Source organism: Seriola lalandi, unplaced genomic scaffold (genome assembly GCF_002814215.2).
Source record: "Seriola lalandi dorsalis isolate HSWRI2012SDOR001 ecotype SW California unplaced genomic scaffold, Sedor1 jcf7180002053697, whole genome shotgun sequence".
Taxonomy (NCBI): Eukaryota; Metazoa; Chordata; class Actinopteri; order Carangiformes; family Carangidae; genus Seriola; species Seriola lalandi.
Window position 1 is genome coordinate 128,456 of NW_019524250.1, and position 14,624 is coordinate 143,079.

The following is a 14,624-nucleotide window of genomic DNA, read 5'->3' on the forward strand; positions in this document are numbered from 1 at the left end:
TGATACCAACAGCTGGTCTCATCTCTGCTGTGAACTGGGATCAGGATAACTACCAGACTCCTGTCTCTTAGCGTCTTATCACTTATTGTAATACATTAATCTTTTAAAACTTACCTCTGGTCATTGCCATTGAGCTGTATTGATATAAAACACAGTCTTGTACACAGGCCGGTCAAACAAGCCGCTGCCACTGTCCCAGACAGACAAAGTGACAATGAAGTGATATCCTCACTGATGACCTGCCTTGATGAGAGGACTGACAAATTGCATTTTCATTTCCATTTTGACCCCAAAAGAGCGTAGTGACATGTAAATGTAAATGCAATGGACTGTGGGCGCGGTTTGCTTATTTTATTTGAATAATGACACTGTAGAGCAGGTTGAGTCTTTGAAAATTAATTGTCAACAGCTTTTCAATGTTCACTTTAATGTGGTCCAAGAACACCCTCATGAGCATGTGAAAATGAAAATGCAAATGAGAGTACTGCATTTTTTTTTTTAACTTAAATAATAACGCATACTGTTGGAGGTGGGGTCACGTGACTGCTGGGCTGAAGAGCAGCAGGAGAACAGGTGTGCTAACTACACAGCTCACACAGGTGCTTTGAGTGGGTTTTGAAGAAGGTTTAATAGAACATCTAATCTACTTGGTTTGTTCTAACATGATTATATATTTAAAGTGAGAATGTATTGATTGACTGATTTATTGATTTAGAATAGTTCATTGTGGTTTATTCAAGATAATACGATAGAATTTGACCTGTGTATGTGCTTCCTTTTATTTATAGAAATATAATCACTCAGCTGTAACTACTCACACCTGACTCTCTGCAAGCAAAAGATTAAATACTTGAACTAGCTAACTATTAGAAATGGAACGAGCTGACTACTCCTGCTTGCTCATTATGATAAAATAAAAGTCCAGTGTAATTAAACTTTATGTCCAATTAAAAAATCTGGATGAGACCTGTTAGGAAGTACACTACACAACTACTGTAGATTATGAGGTTAGTGAGGAAGTGAATTTCTCCCAGTGGCTCAAAGTAATTTCAGCTATATAACTTCAGTAGCCTGACTAATGAAAACAAGCCTTTGGCTTTTTTATAACTACACTGGCAAGTCTAAACTCCCAGAATATGTTTTTCTACTGTATTAGTATCATTTGCACTCATTAGCTCTTAATGTGTGTGTGTGTGTGTGTGTGTGTGTGTGTGTGTGTGTGGGGGGGGTCAATTAAAAAGTGCATTTCACATTTTCATTTGTCACTACATTTAATCGATATTTTTAAAGGAATAAACAACTGTTGACACAGACCAGGAAAAGACTATGACAAACTCAGTGCCCTTGTGTTGTCTGTGGAGGATTTGAGGATTCTCTGTGATTTCAGGACAGATAATAGACTTATCTGTCCTCAGGCTCAGGAATAACATGTGACGTTTAAGCCTTTTATTTAGTCAAAATTGCTTTCAAAGGAATGAACTGTATGTTCATGAATGTTGTGATTATTATTTATTAGCGAACTTCATTCACAGCTGCTGTTGGACTTTTTACCTTCACTTCCGGCTGCAGTTCATGGTTTTTAGCTGCAGCTCATGAACCTTGAACCTTCCTTTATGGAGTTTGTGTCACTTGCAGCTGGACTTCATGTTTACTGGTTCACTCTTTCCTTTCCTGTGTCCATGAGACAAAGCGGGAAAACTCGTCTCAACAGCGGATTTCTCGGCCCAGTCTCAGCCGAGTCATATGAATAACAGCATTAGAAAAGTAAATCGACGTGGGGAACATGGATGTAGGTCTATTATAAAACATATTAAGTTTAAATTTAACATCCATGGTGGGGAACAAACACCTGTAACAGACGGTGGAGCAGGAAGGGGAGGGGAAGAAACCGAGCACAGGGAAGCTCTGCACCGTTTATACACTGGACTCTTGAGGTGATTGAATGTTGGCGCCATTTCGGATTTAAATACGGACGACAAACATCACGATGGCGTCAGTGAACCAGCCTTGGCTCTGTGTACAGTCTGCGGTCAGTAAGTAAAAATACTCGGATCTCCTCCTCTTCATCACGTCGGTCTCCAGGAACCTTCGTCCTCTTACAGTCTGTTTACAGAAGAAATCAACCACCCGGTACCAGAGGTAAGTCCGACAGAGCAGGAGTTTTAGAGTTTACTCTCTCAGAGATCCTGTTTGATTGGGAAGATGGCTGACTGGTAAAAGCTTGTATAAACATGAATTGAATAGAAGTGAAACATTGATTGTTTGGGAAGAGCGTTACTTACGTTACGTAATTTGAGACGCCGAATAAACTGAACTGAATTTGTGTTGTTGCTGAATCATTGAAGTGATATTTTTGTTGAATGATGCACATAAACACAGACTGTGAAAGAAGTACTTTTGTCATCATCTGTGTACAGATATAGAGCAAACAAACCCGAGTGCTCAGTATATAAACATTTGATAAATGCTTTGCAATAAACTATAATGTAGTTGTAGGCAGATGTGTTTATGAATGAATTTGTCAACATCTACAACCCATAAGTAGAGGTCGCTGTATAAAAAGATAATTAATCATAATACAGTAAAACATTTTCTTATTGCAACATTGCAGTCTGTTAAAAAACATTTACCAAATGTTTATATACTGATGATAAATACAAGGACTTTAAGTGACATTGGGTATGGTTTTATACTGAAAGAATATTACTATTACACTTTTAATTTATGACAGTACAGTAGTTTACATTATGTTGCGGCAGCAAATGGCCAGTTAAAAAAAAATCTTGTGTTTGAACTAAATTCCTGTATTTTTATTTTTTAATTGAACTTGAGCGGCAGAGTTTTTTCTTGCTTGAAGCTTGAGGGCAAGGGTAATTGGGAGCAGGTGAAACGCATCAAGGTATAGGGCAGACAATCACAGACACAGGAAACGACAAGAAGTAAAACAACCAATAGACACACAAAGTAATTTCAAAGTAAAACAGTCCTTCAAAACAGTCACTGAATGGGCAGATTGTGACAGATTCTCAGTTTCATGGTCCATTTAGTGCTGAGTGAACTAGAAAATGAAAACTGAGCAGAAATGCTTTTGCAGGAAACCTAGTGAGTGATAGTGTCCCACACAGTTCAAAACATTACACTGAAAAAAATAAAAATAAAAATCACCTCTGCAGAAGTGCTGTGCTGAGAACAAATTTATTTATTTTTTATTCCTGAACTAATTTTAGACTCCAAGGGTGTGTTCATGTGTAACAAATCTTTAATATTTGATGCCTATAAAGTGAGTAGGCGTCAGACAAAACACAAGGCACAGCTGAAGCACTTGCCAAAGAGGACACCTGAGGGGTCAGGCATCACCCACATCTGTGAAGACTTCATGTTTTGTTATATTGATTCTGTTATTTATTTAGTTATATATTAAATATTTAGATGTGGTCCATGTCTCAATATGGATGCAAAAATAAAGCTTGACTTACCATCAGTTGGTGTGTCTGTTATTCCTTCAGGGTCTGGGAGAGGGTCCTCAAATGATGCCAGACACAAGGTCTCTGCAGTTATGCTGCCAACGCGCTGGTCCATAGCAGACAGCTCTCCTCCTCTTGCATTTACATCCCTTCTGTGGAACTTGCTTGTTTTACGTCCACGTCTTTGATCAAAGCTATTTCTGCGTCCAAAATTGTATTATTTATCCATGTTGTCAACAGAAATTAGTGACATATCTTGCCTTTAAGGTTTGTGACCATAAATGGTAATTTGGGTGGTTCTTTTCGTAAATTATACTTAACATCTTCTAACAGAGTGGTTTACAACGTGTGTTCTACAATAACCACCGGGGCTGCAAACTCAAGTTTCTCAAATGGCCACTTGAGGCTGGCTTCAAAAGCAAGTCAATTCCCATTGACTCCCATGTTAAAATGCCCAACATTACAGCAGAAATAAACATAGTTACAACCTGGTTCAAAAAATTATTTTGGTCTCACTAGCTAACTCCCCCCATCATCACAAATGTATGGGGTGAATCTTTATAAAACTCACCCCCTTTAATTTTTTTTAAAGCTTAAAGTTGTGCATAATTGAGGGCATGGTCTCTTTAGTGACAGGTGGGTGCCATCACAGCTGATTAGCCACTTCACATCACCTCAGCTAATTCCAGTCAGTGAAAGTGACCTCTCGTTTTTGGAGGTTATTTCATGCAAATATCAGACAAATAATATGGCTTGTTGTGCGGTAAGTTTACTAACATAAAGTGAAGAAGTCTGTGCTCCTGTTTTTTTTTTTAGGTTAGTGAAATTCTAGTATTTTACTTTGTTCCTTAATTGGCTAGCAAATGAATTGGCTTTGGGTTAGCCTTCAAGCAAAATGTCCAGCTGTGCTAAGAATGTTAACGGGAGTATATACTCGCCACAGTTATTAAATTGGCATGCATGACACTGAAGTCTCGGTTCCACACACACCCCACCTCCTTGCCCATTTTTTGGATTAGCCAGAAGAGTTGAGGCTGCCAAGATGGTGGTTAAAACCGCTCTTCAGAAACCTATGGGGGACATCGGAGAAGCTACATACATCTTAATGTACAACCCATGGTCTTATCAAGGCAGAATACTTATAGGTGTGCATAAATGAAGTGTAAACGTTTGATAAATACCAACATTTTTGTACTTGCGAATATACAAATTTTTCTTTGTGCAAGTGAGTTTAGCTTTTCAATGCATCATTGATGAATTTGGGCCTAGGATAATCTTTCTATGAATGGATTAGTTGGCAAGCAAGCTTTCTTTATTTGGAAAAATGGAAGAAATATGACTGATCATTATGGAAGCAAATGGGGTGGTCTTTTAAAGCACATTAATGCAAGAAATGATGTTACAGTAACAGGGGTGTTTGGACTTATATTGATCATTCTGAGAGAAAATAAAATAAGTCGTATTGGAAGATATGAATCAAACGCATTAGGGAACATTTGCATTGGTTTATTTAGAAAAACTGATACAATATGAAAATTTAAAAAAATAAAAGTAAGAGACAAAAAATACCAAAAAGGCAAATATTACATTAAACAATACTTGCAGAAATGGTATTCTTCATAGGCCTATATCGAACATCTTAAATCCATTTACCCCCATAATTGACACAATATTGGTAATTTAAACACGCGGGGGGTGTTGAATTGTGAAAAGGTGTTACAGGAAGTAGTAGGTTCATGCTAGTTAGCATGACACGGCGAGGACCGTCCCTCCCAGGAAGACACCAGCCGACACCGCCTCCTGCTCCTCCTGCCTGGTTGTTGAGGGCCGTCCCGGAGAACAGTCCCCGGTCTTCTTCTCGTATTGGACATTGCCTCATCACTCATTCTTATGCAGCGAGCGGGTTAGCAGGTCTTGGCCCCCGAAACATCTGCTACCCGCTGCTTTTGCATTGCTAGGTTGAAACCGCTAACGGTTTTTTTTTTTGTTTTTTGTTTTTTTTATATATATATATTGTAGTCGAGGTCCATTTAAATTTCGTTGGCTTTGCATCCTTAAAGAGTGGAGGAAAACACACATTTAGATTCAGGCAACGTGACTGCATGCCATGAGAGACCAGAACCGCTAGATGCCTGAAATAAGAAGCAGCAGCAGCAGCAGCAGCAGCGAGCAAGTCTGAAAAGGACCGGTTGTTTAAACCAACGCTGATTTGGGATTTCACCCGGCAATACAACTGGCACAGCAAGGTGAGCCTCTGAAAACCTATTATTTATGCAGCCAAATTTTCTGTACCGAGTGGGCTTTGGGGGTTGCACACAGCCACAGCTCGGTTAAACAATACTGTTGTGGTGGTAATGATGAAGAGGCATCATCATTCTCCTCCTCCAGTGTCTGCTGCTGGTGTCGGAGGCCATCGGCTCTTTGCATCTCCCTCTGCCCGAGTGGAGATCAATTGTGGTCGTTGACCTGCCTGACAATGTCTGCTTCTTGTGTCGTTTTTACACATGAGTATCAGTTTACAAAGTATGGGCAAAGTGTGGGTACTTATTCCAAGTCTTAATTTAGTCCCACATTTTTATCTTGCATGTTTGTTTGTTTGTTTGTTTGTTTGTTTTTAAATCATTATATGGAGGAACTGCTTTTAAGTCTGACCTTGTTGGAGGAGCATCCGAAACAGTTGAAGTTTCTGCATATTGTGCAGCTCAACTTGTAATAACTTGTAATTTCCTAGAAATTGTGTCAGTGAACAGACAGCATGTGCTGTTATCCCTCAAAATGTTCACAACTTTATCGTTTCGACATTTTGATCCTAATTGACATTAATGAAGCAAAGTGGCTAGAGCTAGACATTATCCGTTTCCTAGTTTCTTTCTCTTTGTTTCCTCCCTCCTCTCCTCCCCTTCTTCCCTCTCTTCTTTCCCTTTTCTACCTCCAGTCACCTTCCCTCCCTCTCCTCCCTCCCTACATCTCCGCTTCAACCCCCCCCTCTCTCCATTTTCCCTTTTTCTGTATACACTTGAAACCCATCTGCCCTTCTCCCCACTTCTCTCCACTTTCTCCTTCCCCTTTGTCCTCTCACCCCCTTCATTCATCTCTGTGTCTCTCTCTTTTTTCCCCCTCCATCGATTTGCCTGCTGGCGTTGCTAAGAGACAACAGCAGTCGGAGTGCTGTGAAGGATAGAGGGAAGGAGGTGATGCTCAGGGAAAGAGGTGAAGATTTTAAGGGGAGATTCTCTTCTCTTCTCTTCTTCTCTCTGTGTTTTGATTTTGTTTGTTCTGAATGGACAATAGATTAGATCAGTGGCTCCCAATCATTTAATGTCAGTATAGTTCCTAACAGATGCAGTTTAGGCGGTTGATAAGATTACATCTTCCCGTCTGGTTTAGTAGAGAAGTCCGAAACTATCTGCGCTATCTGGCAGCCCGGGGACCTGGCAGACAGCTAACCGTCTAAACTGTCTTTATTATACTAGCTGGTGGACAGGTACTGTTGGAATAGGCTTCTGTAAAATACACACAGAGGACACTGCTTGTTGGTTATGTGAGGAACTAAAAAAAAAAAAAAACTCATCTTCAAATGTCTTGTTTTGTCTGACCATCAATACAAAACCTCCAAAATAGGCAATTTACAATGATACAGAATAGAAAGAAGCATGGAACTGTGAATGCTTACCAGTTTTCCTTGAAAAAAATACTTTAAGTGGTTAATCCATTATCAGAATTGTTGTCGATACGGCCAACAAGAGGATGAAGGATATAAATCTCACACACCCACTGTCGATGCTGTACCCAGACACTTTGCATTCATGACCTTTAACACAGTAGGACCTGAACTGCTATTAAAGCACCTCTTTGATCATTTTCACCAACTGATTTAACAAAATTCAGTATCACTTTGTTATAGGCTAAAACATACCCAAACCAACGTTGTTGTAATTAAACAGACTTCACTTTATCATTTTGTCTTTATGCCTAAATAACTTGATGATGAACAGTGACATTGAGTGCTGAAACCAGCTTCAGTCGATATTAAAAAAACATCCTTAGATATTAACACACGATATCTAAGCTGTTTATGCTTCATCAGGAATGTATGCGTTTACTTTGAGTTGATTTGATTGACAGTGGCTAAATAAAACCAGCAGCCGTCATCAGAATCTGATTCAAATTGAGATAAATCTTGATGGAAATAATGTGAAATCAGATTTTTCTAAATGAAGCCTTCTCCACGTTCAACCAGAGAGAGAGAGAGATACAGCAATGCATCGTGTTAAATATCTAAAACAGCTTTAACTTTAGCAGAAAAAAAACTGCATTACATGTGATATTAGCAAGCCTCCTCTCTTATCTTCCCTTTCTCTCATCCCATGTGGACATATTTTTAGAAAAAACACAACAACACTTTATTTTAGAAAACCCAGAGGATTAAATGTAAACAGGGACATCCTGACACTAGCTTAGCAATCCATGTAGTGTCATAACCTTCAACTTGACTTACTGGTTTAATCATGTAGCTGTTAAAAATAGACTGACACCCAAGTCACATCAAGGGCAACAACCACCCTCAACATCTTAACACATCAGTGTTTTATTGTGGTTTTTCACAGGTTCTTAGTCCTAACAAAAACTGTTTACATTGTCAGAAATTTGCTTTTACGACCCAGCTTTTGAAAGTGTTTCATTAAACTATATCTTTTTGAATAGGTCCTGTGGTAATGAATGCATGAGTTGCCATACACCATGTGTATCCAGTGCATTGTGCACAATACCAAAATTCCCATTCTGGATTTTTCCTGGCTTTAAAAGCGGCTTAGATGCTGCCTCAACAAAGCACTCCTGGCTTTGTAATCATGGCCAGTTTAACACCTAAACCCCCTTCTATTCTAATTTTATGCCTGTATTGACACTGTGTTTTGGCGTAGGCTCACATAACGCTGTCCTATTTGAGGCAGTCTTCAGTTTCTAGATCCATTTTATGTCCCATTTTTGTTACTAAGAGCACAAGAGCAGAATGAATATCTTCCCTGTACATTTTAATTTGGAGGTTAAACAGCTCAAAATCTGTCCTTTACTTCACTTGCAGTGGGAACATTATGCTCATGGTGGGCTTGTAGCACTTTATCAACCCCTAACTTCTCTTCTCCTCCCTCCTCTTTTCAATATTCTCATTAGCAAGCAATGCTTAATTTGTTTAGCTGTAGATTTTACAGCTATCTAGTAGTGCTTATAGCTAAGTGACCAGTATAAAAGATGTTTCCCTCTGTCAGTTGAACTTAAATTCTTTCCAAGCATGAATTCTCTGCAGATGAGGTATAAGCACACTTACAGAATTGTATAAATCAGCAATAGACGCCTACAGAGTCCAAGATGTAAACAACTGATGTGCCAAGTATACACATTCAGAATTCTCTTTGTTTAATATTTAATGTTTTAAGATTTTTCAAATGTACACTGGCAACCATAACGAGTTTGGCCCTTACAGATTGTGTGTGGGAAGTTCCTGTTTGAATACAAGAATGCAAACACAAGAGACTACAAATAAGAATGAGAAATATATATATATATATATATATATATTTGTCCTCTGGAGATGTTAATACCCCAAAAGGTGCAGTATATGATGATTATATTTTTGCATTTGAAATATCTTTTTCATTGAAGTCAGAAAATATTGTTTTGTGTATTTTAATATATAAAATAAAATGCATATACTGTGACACGGTATGATTTATCATCAGACCCTATTAAATTTAATTCAGTTAGAACAACCTGTGACAAGCTAACATAGAGGTACAGTAGGACAGCCACTGTCGCGAGGCACCGATGCATTTACTATATCATTGGCAATAAAATTTGAAAGGGCCTGCACATAAATGTGTCTCACCATAAAACACTAAGAAGCAACAATGACCTTGGATGCCTGAGAAAGCCATTGAATGAAAAATGTACAAGACAAAAACCACTTAATGTGCTTCAGACATGTCGTATGTTCTTTCTGCCTGAACCACTTTACCATAAAATGGTTCTGTTCAAAATTGCAATGTGGTGTCCCAATTTCTCAGACAAAATCTATTCTATCAGAGAGAAACCCTGGTGCAGAAATATGCAAAGACTTTAGAACCTGAATATCTGTTAATCTACTCTATATTAAATAATAGGAAGAAGAACTTTTTTTTTCTCAAATTGAGCACTGGCTCTATGTATACAATCTAATCAGGAACATTAACGTCTACTATATATAATACAGTGTGAGTCAAGACTCAAGTTTAGCATACGCTACAGGAACATGGTGTCAGCTGACAAACTAAGCACAGAGCCAAGAGGTTGCTAATAGGATTCTTACCTTTAAACCATGCCTGTGTACACACACACACACACACACACACACACACACACACTCGCACTCTTTTCTCATTATACTCCAGCTATATTCTGAGAATACTGAGAACAGATTTGAAATGTAAATCCCTTCTGTTGAATGCCATGAGTCGTCTCAGGGTCTGTGACCAGCCAAACACAGCAGCGCCAACAGAGTCAGCAGACAGCAAAATAACCGCTAATGTGTTGACTGCAGAAAAAAATGTGTTTCACTTCTGAACACAAATTCACACATTTACAGGACAGTGCTTTTCAAAATAAATGCTAATTGCGATTTGATTGCAGAATGATTCCAACTCAGACTATAATGTTGAATATTTTTAGCGCTTTTTTTTTGTAATTGTGGTAGCTTTAATGTGACTATTACAAATGAACAAAACTAACCAGCTGTTACCAAAAATGTGCCAGCGTTACAGGTGGTGGCTGTTGATTTCCTGTCCCTACTAGAGCTGAATGATATGCAAAAACAAAATCATATTGCCATTATTTTGATACACATTGCAATGAGTCACAATTTTAGTGGGAATGCTAATTACTGCATTTCATTTTCCCCGAAAATAATTTTTAAAAATGTTAATGATGTGATTTTTTTTTCCTAAGGTCTGTACCAAACACACATGTTCCCTTGAATTTGAATTGTTGGTTCGGGCATCTCTGTAGCACAACAATGCGACACATTTGACTTTTTATTAAGAACTCCGGTGATTTGGATATTGCACTTGGCCATATAGCAATTTCAATTATATTTTCATTAATTGTTCAGTCCTAATCCCTACTCTGATAGACGTGTCTTTCCTTCCTGGTATTGCCTTTTGGTACCAATGAAGTTCTGTGCAGAATTCTGTGGCCGGTTATCCAAAAGAAAGTAGCCCAGTTCCTTTTTAAGCACCAGATTTTAAACTTCAAAACTTATTCATGAAAGCTCTCTGTGGGCAAAATGTGTGTAAAATCTGGCAGTGACAGCAAATTTAGTGCTTAATGAGCTGTAGAAATTGTATGATGTGCATCCAGTTTTAACACTACCTTGAGGTAAAAGCCTTTCAGTGAACTTAAGTGTATGGGCTTTCATGAAAGGGCACCAGGCTATTTCACTTCTTTTTTTAATTTTTTTTTATTTCCATTTTTGTTTTTGGTGGAGGGTGGGTTATAATGCAAACCCCTCCAGCGAACCCCTTCCATCCTTGGAAAAACCAAATGTAGTAGGACAGAAAGAATGGGTGTGATTCTGAATGATGGAAAAACATCTTTTTCTTCTTTCTTCTTCTCACAGGCTCACGAACACCCACAAGGACAAACATCTCACATAATCCTATCATTTTAAACTACTTACAGTAACTGTATTTTACTCTCTCTCACACACACACACATGCACGTACAAACTCAATCCTATCACTGTAAACTACTTAACTTTCTCGCACACATTGAAATCCTTTACTCACACAGGTATTTGAATCAACAGTAAAAACTGTTTAATGTAAAACCAAAGAAAAGCCTGAGCCGAGTACTGTACTGTTATTGATATGAATTACTGGGAATCAATTGTCTGACGTTAATTAGTGTTAATCTCCATCTTGTCCTGTTGTTTATCTCTAATTATTTCTCCAATAGAAATCACATAGCTACTCAAACCATCAGATGAGATAGCACAGCAAATGTCTGTCCATTTATTTCCACTCTGTTTGTCTAGTTGCTAATCAATGGCTTCTGTTACCCCTGATAAAAGCAACCGCAATCATCGATAGACGACAGGGAAATACCACTTTGTGCTCATGGAGCAAAGTGGAAAACACCATTTAGATCAAATCAGTGCAAATTTTAACTGAATGATTATGTAATTTGTTATTTCCAACAAGTTCATCATGTCATACAAATATGCAGACGGGTGACAAAAGGAAAAACCAACAAAGTATCTCAGTAAGGTGTTGGGCCACCATGTGCAGCCAGAACAGCTTCACTGCTCCTTGGCATTGATTCTACAAGTCCCTGAACTCTACTCTTCCAAAAGATATTCTCTCATTTGGTGTTTTGATGACGGTGGAGAGAGCTGTCTAACACATCGGTCCAAAATCTCCCACAGGTGTTGAATGGTTGACATCTGGTGACTGTGAAGGCCATAGTATAAATTAACCTTATGGTTAAGGGAGAGATATGGAGAGTGGTATTGTTCCTCTCTCCTCCGGTCCTGGAGGGTGTGCTCAGATCACACTGCTCAATTTGATTCTGTAAATCATCTGCACATCTTCACAAAATATTTGTTTGTAGATGGTTGTTGACATAGTGACTTCTTGCACAGCTGGTTAGTTAGCTCCTATACTCAGACAGAGGAGGCTAAGATCAAGGTTAAATTTGCATGTTTTTACAGATTACCTTTCACTGATTGTGGTGATTCCAATGAAATTACTTGATTTCCCAAAATGTATCTGTCTGGGGAGTATTATGTAATTGAACTATACAAAGAAGTTTTATTGTCTGTCTGCTCCCATCCTCCATCTCTTTTTCTGCACTTGTTTAAAGCACCAGTATATACTATTAAAATGAAGTTAGTTTCCAGCTGTCCGCTAAGACCAAACACTCAGCAAAACCCATCGAGCGTTACCCGCTTGATGAAATCAATGCTCAAATATCAGATTAAATCTCCCAGAAGTCCCAGTTTGCTCTGCAGAGAGTTCAAACCCAGCTCAATAACATAATTATAGATCATCATCCAGCTCACATGCCCATTTCTTAAGGTGGAGCCGCTGATGTTCATCTTATCATTCGAAACCTACAGTGGCGGAACTCAGAAGCCCTGTCCAATCTTGTCTAATTAACACATCAGGAAAAGCCTCAACTAGGTTAATCTGATACCTAGGGAGCAGACAGAGTTTTATTAGAGCCACACAAATCTAACTGGGTTAGCGTCTCTTCTCTTCTCTTCTCTTTTCTTTTCGTCCCTTCTCTTCCCTTTAGCTTTCCTCTGTTCTTTTGATGACACAGTGCGCCGTCACATTTGGTCCAGAGAGATTTGAAACTGGGTTAACACACAGGTCATTCTATTGATAAAGCCTCAGAAAGGTTACTCAGTCTGCCTCTCTCTATGCATTACTCATAATGGGAGATGGCTTAATCGCACAACCGAATTCGCAGAATAAATTGCACAGAGGCACAGCGTGGAGGTGTCAAACTGATGTTCTTTTTAATGAGAGGAGAGCTTTGGTTGACAGACAAACTGTGTATAAGATGGATAGGCTTGGAACAGATGTACTTGATTCCAATCAACAGCGTGTTCATAGATGGGAACAGACACACAAAATGTTGGATTTGTTGATGAATAAACATGTGGTGTGGCAGGTGTGTGGTGGCCTGTGTGAGCAGAAACATTTGGACAGATTGATTCAAAAAGTACAGAGTGTGAGACTGCCCCAATATCTGCTTTGTCCTCTTACAGGTGCACTTTTGTAATTTTACTCTTAATCCAGAAAAATGTGCCACAAAAATGTATTTATATATGTAAGTCATGTATTTGGAGTTGAATCTGACAGAATCTATATTAGAATCTCTTTTACGTTTCCCCTGTGTTATTGTATTTTCACAGATAGTCGGGTAGCTGCAAAGGCAAAATTATATATATATTTTAAATGTGATGGTAATGTAGATATAGCACTTTGCATGTACATCATTACATTAAAGTTATAATGTACACACCTATAGCTCACCCGATTAAGCACGTACCATTAAGGCCGAGTCCTTACTGCAGCAGCGTGGGCTCAAATTTGGCCCAGGCTCTTTGCTGCATGTCGTCGTCTCTCTCCTTTGTCTTTCCTGTCAACCTACACTGTTGCTATCAATAAAGGCTGAAAAATTTATTTGGCAACACCTATTGTTACTGGTGGCAGCAGCTGCAGCTGGGAAAGAGCAGCTCTTCCAACTATGGCCTGACTGGACACATTGTGTCACATTTCAACAAACGTTAGATAAAATTTTGGAGTGCATATGTGCACAATTTCCTGTGAATCCCCTACGTATCTATAGGTCATTTCAAACTAGCGCAGGAATGGCAGTCTCCGCCAGTAATAATCAAAGTGGCTGTGCAGTTATTGAAAGTAATTACGTTGAACGGAAATCACAGACAAAATGCCAACCAAAAATAGTATCAAAAATTAGGTTTAAAATAATCAAAATCTTACATGTATTAATGACATTAAAAGGGACTTTAATTTATCTTGTTGCAATTACTCTTAGACAATGAACTTGTTTGGCTTTTCACAGCCACAAAATCATACTGGTGTTTTTCACTGATGTGTCGAGTATTTTTCTCTCTTTTTCTGTCTGAGTTTGAGCGGCTGGTGTGGCATCATAGAAAGAGAAAAATGCCACTTGTCAGCGTGATGGCTGTCTGCAGGTAGCTGTTTAAATCACTTGCGATGACAGTCCCAGATTCCCCCGAGTAGCCCCTGATCAAGGACAACTACCAGTTGTGTAGCAGTTGTGTACCTGCTACAGAGAATCTAGCTTTTATAATGTAATGCAGCATAATATAAGACAGATGTTTTCAATATGTCAATATGGCATTATTCTTGGGAGATTAATTGTGACAGGCGACCACTCTGATCAATGTGAGAGGCTTTGCCAGCTGTAAAATGTAACTTAACGCTTTCTTGTGTAGTTCTTTACATGCCTTTCCAAGTGGTGTGTGTGTGTGTGTGTGTGTGTGTGTGTGTGTGTGTGTGTGTGTGTTGGAATGAATGAATGAATCAACTTTTTATCATCTATTCATCAGTAACCTATCCTATATGATATCAC